This window comes from Meleagris gallopavo, chromosome 3, assembly GCF_000146605.3.
Source record: "Meleagris gallopavo isolate NT-WF06-2002-E0010 breed Aviagen turkey brand Nicholas breeding stock chromosome 3, Turkey_5.1, whole genome shotgun sequence".
NCBI classification, from domain to species: Eukaryota; Metazoa; Chordata; class Aves; order Galliformes; family Phasianidae; genus Meleagris; species Meleagris gallopavo.
This window is the reverse complement of record NC_015013.2, coordinates 91,108,744-91,118,190: the sequence shown is the minus strand read 5'-3', so window position 1 is coordinate 91,118,190 and position 9,447 is coordinate 91,108,744.

Below are 9,447 nucleotides of genomic sequence, written 5' to 3'. Positions count from 1 at the left end.
ACCCTCCTACTCAGCATGAGGAGGTCTCCTCCACCTTGCAAAGCCCATCCTTCCAACTTAACTCAGATTCTAGTGCTTATTGTGAGGATAATTGCTTGTTTGAAGATCTCTATCAAAACCAATACTCACAAATAAAACAAAACGAGAGAAACTGCCTTTGAAACATGCTGTGTTTTGCATAAGCTTTGTATCAACATAAGAATATCCAATGATTAAAAATAAAAAAAAAAAATTAATTAAAAAAAAACAACTCAAAATAAACTTGAAACTCTATAAGGTTGTTGAGGCCCTTTTCTTCCCATTGAATCTAGTTTTCTTATAGCACATACTCATGCCAACAAATAGCAGATGGCGATGGCAGATATGTACTAAAACAGCTAAAACTGTACTCCTTGCAGGAGCATCTATCATGCTGATCATGCTGAACAGTCTGTGCTGGCAGCAACGTCTGGTCCGTTTATGAAAGGAAAGATCAAAACCTTTCTTGAGATCTCTTTGAATGGTATTTCAGATGGCTCGTTTGACAAACAAAGGCAGATTTGCTCTCCTGGCTCACTCAAAAGAAGTTTGTTGCTGCCTTAGCCATGTGTCAACCCTGAGAGGTTGCTGAAGGCAGCTGGCATCAGGGATGGGAAGGAGGAAGCTCAGGAGCACAGTGCTCCCTGCTCTAGCAGTGTCCTTCCCCACACACAGAGCTGAAAGCAGCTTCCAGCTCTGACAGCCAGAATCAGCAGATGAGAAAAGCAGACTCAAATCCTTCCACAGTGGGTTACTGCAGTGAAACTTTTTCTTCTTTCCAGGCAGATTTCCTAGGAGACTTCTCAGTCTCTAGGCCTTCGGCTCCTGCCTGGCTCAGTGCAGTCAGCTGTGACACTGTTTCTTGCAGTACAGACATCTGTTCACCAGGAACTGGCATAAGAACCATTTTGGCAAGGCCACGAAGGCTGTCATGGCTAAGAAAGTGAATTAAGGGAAGCTCACAGATACCAGGAGCTCATCAAGGATCACAGCTGCCCTGGTCTGTCCATCTGTGCAAGCACAGTAAAGAGGTGTCTTTGTGGGGGATTAGCATTATTTCAAATGCTAAAGTTTTTCATCTTCATTCCTCCAAACTCCAGGGAGCCTATTAGGATCTTGAACCCTCTATATTATGAACACAGAACTTACCCTTCCTGCCATTCTCCTTCTCCAAACACTTTAGTGTAAGACTGGTAGGGTAGAGTTACCCAGGAGGAAGACTAGGTGGTTTACTCAGCCCTGGTGAGGCCGTGTTTTAAGTACTGTGTTCACTTTTGGGCCCCTCACTACAGGGAAGACATTGAGGCTCTAGAGGGTGTCCAGAGGAGGGCAACGAAGTTGTGAGGTGTCTGGAGCACAAGTCTTATGGGGAGTGACTGAGAGTGCTGGAATTGTTCAGTCTGGAGGAGGCTCAGAGCAGTCCTTATTGATCTCTACAGCTCCCTGAAAGGAGGTGGTGGTGAGGTGTGGGTTTGCCTCTTCTCAGCAATGGCCTAGTGGGAATTGCCTCAACTTGCACCAAGGGAGGTACATCTTGGATACTAAGAAAAAATTATTCTCTGAAAGAGTGGTCAGGAATGGACTGCCCAGGGAGTCACCATCCCTGGAGATGTTCAAGAACTGTGTATATGTTGTATTAAGAGACACTTTAGTGGAGACATATTGGTGGTAGGTGGATAGTTGAACTAGATGATCATGGAGGCCTTTTCCAGCCTTGGTAATTCTATGATTCTGTGGTGGAGAGTCAGAAGTCTTGAGCTCTGAACTGATCTATTGCTTGTTTGTGGTATGATCTCAGGCCAGTTACTGATGGTCTGGTACTAAGGCATGCTGGATACCCACATCTCCCACAAATTCTAGAGAAGATATCGTACGGTTGGTCTGTTGGAACCAAAAAACATCTTTGACTCTTTGATATCTGCAATGAAAAGATGTGCTTTCTCATATCTACCTCCACTGTGTGTTGTGCCACTTGGCTGTTAATCATATGGCACTAACAGATGTACACATTGTGAAAGAATCAGCAGCTCCCCTTTGTTCCTCACAATGCTGCTGCAGCACAATGCTTAGGCTTTTGAGGAACTGCCCAGATTTTTTCACATCAGTCCTCCAGGCACCTCAGCAAGTTGATATCTTATATCTAACAGAGCTGGCTTCCTCCAAGCATTCTGGCTGGTAATCCTAAGCAGCCTCTTTGTAGTAGTATAATTTTCCCCTATTCACATTGCCAACGAGCCAATCTGAAGTATCCTCTTGCTTACGGGTTCAGCTTCTTGGTCAGTGTCTTTGCATTCCTTTATCTGATTGCTGAAGTGTAAACTTGGCTTTGCTCTTAAACAGAAGCAAAGTCCCACTGGCAGTACCAAAAACCACTTTCAAAGATGTGTCTGTATTGGGCTCTAATAGAAGAGCAAGCAGACCCTGTGCCTGCAGGGAGCTCAGCCAGATCCAGCATTTTTCATCGGTGCCCCATGTCTTCATCAGTACGCAGATCCATCTGTGCTGCTGAGATATCTCCATGGTACAGACCGGGAGTGGGGGAATACATTTATAAATAGGATCACTTCATCTTTCCCTTTCCTGCTGTCCCCACTCTCCTGTAACACCTGCTGATGGAGGTATTTCACTGTGAGAGCTCCCAGTGCCACCCTACTTTCATCACTGTTCTCATGTCACCAAGCTCTTCCTACTTTACATTGTAAATAATCTAAAGAAGCAAGGGGTGAGGAGCAGGGATGTAGAAGCAAGAATATACTCCAGTGGCTGCTAGGATTCAAAATACCTTTTATCACTTGATTATCAGGAACAGGTACTAGAAATGATGGCAGTGAGATTGCAGTGCCTGCTCGTCGATTCTGATGGGGGTCTTTTTAAATCCAGCAGGTAAATAATAGCATCTTGTTAGAAAGGTGCACACTACAAACCTACTCTCTGTTGCACAAATGTCTCTCTGTACCAAAATATCTCCAGACACTGCTGAAAGCTCACTCTTCCTGCTCACTGTGTTAGAAGGTTGTTAAGTGTTATATGGCCTCAGAGAAATTAAACATTGCTCCTACTCATGCTTACTCACATGAGAAGCTCTTGAAGCTGTAGTGACACTGAATGCAGCAATCATATCAGTACATGACAATAACAGTTGCTCTGAAGGAAAAAACAGCAAAAAAAAACTATATGAGACACAGCTTCTTTTTTTTTTTTTTTTTTGGCAACTGGGTTGAAGTCTTTCTCCCAATATCTCACTGTGACTTATTGGCAAAACCAGCAAAAGAATCCCAGAATCCCAATTTTGCCACAACAGATTACAAATTTCCAGCAGAATTGTCCTATAGACAAGACTTGTGGTTGGGCTGTACAGCCATTATGTATGTTTGTGACCTTCTCCAAGCTCACACTGCCTGTTGATGAGCTATTGTGCCTTAGCCCAGTATGCAGCTCAGCACCAGTTGTTTCCTCACTCCTCTATCCTACTGAGATGGAGGAGAAAATCAGAAATTAAAAAAAGAAATAGAGCTTGGGGGTTGGGATAAAAACATCCTTCACAAAGCTTAAAAAGTCACATTTTCTATTGAGTTGTTTTTGGGGTTTTTTTTTAATTCTTATTAAGGAAATAGTAGAGGAAATACTGGAAATTCCACCATCTGGCACTGAAGATGTTCCAGAACAGATATTGCCAGTAATGATTTGAGTAAATGCGTTACTTTGCAGCAAGAGATGAAAAAGATGATGAACAAATTTTCACTTTAGAAAAATGACTGATTTGTCCAAAGCCAAAAGGTCAACGTAAACACTCAATTCTACTCCCACTGGCAAAAAGAAGCCCTGTAATTGTCAGGGGATGCCTCTTGAAATAGGTGATTCAAAGAAGTGTGTACATATTGACTATCACAACCACGAAAGCAGGGTAGAAAAGTAAATGTGGTTAGTTTAACAAAAATGCAAAGAAACTCCATGCATGGTTGTATAGTGACAGTGACACATCTGTTCCTAGTTAGTGCTATAATTCAATGGGCAAACCTGCTGCTGTTAGGTTTTGGTTGGCAGCTTTATGTAAAATGGAGTTTTCTCCATGGACATACAATTCCATATCCTCCATAAATGTCTAGTGGAACAGATCATCAGACTTGGTTTTCCAAACTCTCCCACGATGTCCATGAAGAAGAAGTTGCTCTACACTCTTCATGTCACCAAACAGCTGCTAATCTTGTCAGAGAGTCTGGGATGGCAATGTGAACTTGCAAGGAAGCAGGTCCACTCCCAAAGTAATTCCCTCAACCTCTCACAGATAAACTGATTCAAACATGTCATTAATTGCAAGCCCCATTTCCTGACCTGCAGGGGATCCGTGCTGACTTTGGTAAGCTCGGTGGCTTTGTCATGCATCCCAAGATTTAGAATGCCCAAAGCTGTTCTGGATAGATTTCTAGGGCAAATTGAATGTGTTGTCTGGTCTCTAGCCAAGGAGAGAAGGACAAGAGATGCAACAAGGAAAATAAAAGTCATATCTGAAGAGACAGTAAGATGGGAGGCAGAAGCAGTTTGGGGAAAGAAAATGGGATAGGCAAGGGGGAAAAGAGAGAAGAGCATTCATAGGATTGGTGGACATGCAGTACTGGAGATCTCAAAAGAGGATCTGAAGAGGTGAACAGGTCTTTCAATCAACAACAGAGGAAACCCTTTTCTTGTTTTTTTTCCAGTAACTCATGAGCCCTCCTCAAGCCATCCTATATCCTATATCCTTGTGTATCCTTGCACAGCCTTTCATATTGCATTCCTGTTTTTAAGAAACTTTCCATCACTCAGGCTGACTGAAGTCATCCCATTGTCCAAGCTTCCCAGCTAACTGGTATCTAATTGAGAAGATATCTGTAATACCAGATATCTAGACATTATGTGAGGTTGGCAACTGTTGTTTGTGTAGACTCAGGGCTATGGTTATGACCACAGTATATGTATGGAACATCCCCTACAGTGTGTCCAGTATAATGTATGCTTCTTTGAAGCACTCGTTTTCATTCCATATGTGTTTGCAGGACACACAGATTTCCAGCCAGAGAAACCCAGGAATAAGTGTGGCAACTTTCACTCTGCACTGGAACTAGGAATACAAAGCTGACACTTCCAGGATGGAACACTGGACTGATTGCACATACATTTCACAGCCTGCACACATCTATTTCTCTCTGAGAAACCCTGTCGTGAAAAATGGCAGCCCAATTTTAAGACTAACTTCAAGCACATCTTTGCATTAACGTGTGCTTGTGAACATATGATGCAATAGAAAATCAAAGCTTCAAGCCTTTAAGTATTCAGATTGTATCACTGCAGTGCAGAACTATGACAGCTTTCTCAAGTGACACATGGCTGTGAAACAGCAACTCATTCCACCATGATCTCTACTCTGGTGGCTCTCCCCATGCCCCTTCTCAGGCACTGAACTTTAGTACAAACATACTCTGAGACATGGGGAACTCCATAAACAATGACGTTTCCCACCACTATCCCTGGGAAGTAAAGTAGCAGTGGTATGATGACGCAGTTGGTGACAAACACCTAGCTCTATTCAGAACTTGAGGATTCAAAGTCTACCAGTATATGTTCTGGTTGGTAGCCAGAACTCACAGCTTTGTGCTTGTCACTGGAAGATAGACCCTGCAGATCAATCAACTTGCTTGGCAATGTCATGTCAGACCGGGATGACTGTAGATTGCATCAGAACCTGGCGTGGGTGCTTTTATCACTTACTTCACATATGGAAAATCTTATCTATTTTTGCCAGAATTTCATGTGGAAGAACAGGGAAAGGGTGAGGAGGAGGAGAAGGGGAGAGGTGTGACAGCAGTGTCAGTCTGCCCCATTTTTGACTTCTGAAAAAAAAGAGATTTTCAGTTCTTATTCATTGCATAATTCTGACAAAATAATAATACCAATAATAATAATAGTAATAATTAAAATATGGCAGTGTGTTAAAAAAGGAAAGTCTGAACACAAGTGTTGTGTTCTCAAGAAGTATTTCACTTCTCCCTGAACTTTTTATTCATGGACATTATCAATATTTTTCTTTGGTTTCATTCCAACTTGCAACAATGTTGGACTTCAAACTTATAATCCTGGAACGTTCTTGCGGTTCCTACATGCAGTGTCAAAACAGCGTGGGTACAGAAGGATGGCTTTGCCAACAGCACAGTTGTTTACTCCACATTCATGCCTTGGTCTTGTTTTCTGAGTCACAGTCGTAATTTTAGTGCTTGCATGACCCCTAAGTATTTCATGGTCTACAATAAGGACATAAATGTACAGGCATTTCTGTAATGCAGAAATTGGGTAAGAATGAGGGTATCAGGAGTACAGATAACCAGAAGGTAAAGTGCCTCATGTTAACTCTCCCCAATGCTGCCTGCCAGCTTGGAATAAGCAAGGAAACTAGGGGCACACTAAGCTACAGGAAAGTGAATAAAGCAGACTTTAAGGCACGAGTAATGGGAGAAGCAGGCAGGCAGCCAAGAGGAATAACCTTGACTGATGAACAACAGGATGTGTGATGTCCTTTCATGTGGAACAAAAGGCAAACATGAGACTTTACCCGTGTTCTTTCTGCCTGAAAAACACCACTGATTACACACAGCAGAGGTGACGTTAGAAGTCAAACACAAGCCCTCAGTCTTCTCTTTTACAACCACAATCAGGAAACAAGGCAGAAGGGGATAAACAATGCAAAGCATCTCAGTTGCAATGGACAGTGTAGGTAGAGGGATCCCTAACACAGAGGGGGCTGTAGGCACTGAGCAGTTTTTGTGTCCTCTTTGGTGTTTGGGAACTGTCAGAGGGAGAAATTATAAACCTGTGAATTACTGAGTCAGTGTGTTGACCCAGAGTCTTCCCTCCCCACCCCTACCCCTTTTTTTTGAAGGGGGGATTGTAGTGAGTAGTAGAGATAAAAGGGATTCTTTGAAGTCAAACCCTGTGTGAAAATGGATATAAGCAAATTAAGAGATTGCAGCTGAGAACTGGCTAGGAGAGAGTCTTTGGAAGAGCAATGGGCTGCAACACTGTGAGTCTTTCCAAGCCTTTGCCCCTGTCTTAACAGCAGCAGCCAGGAGGAGCTCACGGTGACACTCACAGCAAAATACCTCACCAACCAGGGTAACCACTAAGCCAAATTGGATATAGAAGGGTCCCCAGTTTAGTTTTACACAAAATCTTTGTCTGTGAGGTATCTTTAAACTGCATTTTCAGCTAGTGACCTTAGCTTCTTGGCTGTTCTAGATGTTTCTTTGTTTCTCTGGCTTTCATAAAATGATCATCTAGTTCAGAAATGCTATCTGAATTTGCTAAGTTCTGAGGGAAAAAAATTACGCAAGCACTTTTGATGAATTTTCATTTCTGAATGGAAAACTAAGAATAACTCCCAAGTAGATGTAATCAGAGCAGAAGTATAAATTATATGTGATGCATAGCACAAGCATCCTGTGGGAGTTTCTCAGAAGGGGCTGCCTCCCCAGGGCCTTGCTGTCAACGTGAGCTGATGTATTTGGTTCTCTCCAATTTCTGGAGAGTGTGAGTAAGACTCCAGCCCCAACACTGCAAATTAGCATGGGATATAGGTGTCCACAATCAAACTGAACTGTTTCAGATGGTTCTTCTCATCTCTTCTGGTCTGTAGTAAGGAAGATAACATTCCTTGTTTCAAGGAATACATGAAAATAATAATAGAGCTTTCACTTTCTTTTCCCTCTTTGCCCTTAAATCTGCCGCATGCTTTATGCTGTTACAGATCTGAGCAATCTCTGCTAATGCAGAGACCCAAGAACATCTTTGCATTTATTCCTGCAGCAGCAGTGCAGTTATCCAGAGATTTCTTTCCCTCTCCCTCCACATTTCTCTATGTGTCTAGGGTATTGTTCTACTTTCTCAGTTACCAATGACTAATTTAAATCGTCCTAATTTTCACCTCCCCTCTGGTACCCTCCCCCAGTGACCCAGAGGAATTGCTTGAGACACTTCGCCCTCCTTTCTTCCTCTCACTCTGTCTCCCCACTCAATATCTAATAATTTATGTAAATGGATTCAGCAGTATCAAAATAAGCAGGAGGAGGGGGGAAGAAGTAGAGCCTGACTGATTATGAAAAATATGTGAACAGTTCTGGAAACTGGTGTTTTCCTTTAAATTTCTATTCCATGCAATACACCTCCTTAAAACTGCCTTAATCAAAACCCCATTCACATTAGCAAGTGATACTTAAGCTATCTTAAGATAATAATTTTCAGGTGAATTGCATTTCCCAGGCATTAACCATAAGTCACTACTTGCAGTTCAAGCATAACAGACCATTTCTAATCCTAAAACCTAAAATTATCTCTAAGGAGAGCTACTCCTTTAAATAGACACATTCCTTAAAACAACATCTTCAGAAGAGCTTTACATGTTTTATGTAGTAGTTCAAAAAAAAAAAAAAAGATTTTTTTTCTAATTAATCTTTGGCATTTGCCAACTTTGAAGCCACATAATTGTCACAGAAGGGTTTTACTAAGGGACCTGGAAAGCCACAATCCTATTTGCCCACTGGCATCACTGCTATGACTGAGAATTCATTCATTCAATTACACAGAGGTTGATCTATTTCACTGTCTCCTATGGTAGTTTTACATTGCTTTGTATTCAATTTGTATGCTGCAGACATATCGGACTTGATGAATGCAGGCAAGAATTTTATTTCATTATCTTAAAACCTTCAAATTACACATGCACAATAAATATTGACAGGAAGGTGAAATGAAGACTTTGCTGCATCTCGCTGCAAGAGTTACAAATGGCAGTAAGGAGTGTGCAGGAGAGGCGTGACAAGTAAGTTAAAAGAAAACTAGAAAATCTCTATTTACTATTGCATTGACAAGTACTAAGTGGGGACTGAACCTGATAACCCACAGAGTCATGCCCCACACGTATGGGATGCTCTCCTTAGATACATCTCCTAAATGCTTTAGGGAATTTGGGCAATTTTATGTTTCTGCACACATTAGCAATATTAAGGGACCAATAAGTTCTGCATAAATTATCTTGCTCATAATATGGTATTGTTTTGCTTTAATTGCTATTGGAAAATAAAAACAGTACCATAAGATAAGGACTTCAGGAGCTCTGTAACCAAACTTCCTACTTAAAATAGGGTTATGATAGGGAGCTGAGCAGATTGCTCAGTTTGGCTGAATCAAGATCTGATAGCCTCCAAGGATGGAGAATGCACATCTCTGGAAAACCTCTGCTTCTAAACTCATCTATTCTTGCATCAGGACCAGATGAAGAAATTCTAATGTCTTCATCCCAAGCAGCTAATATATTTAGAATTGTAGAATAGAATCATAGAATGACTTGGGATGAAACAGATCTTTTAGACCAATCTGATGAAGTTGCTACTCATCAGATCAGGC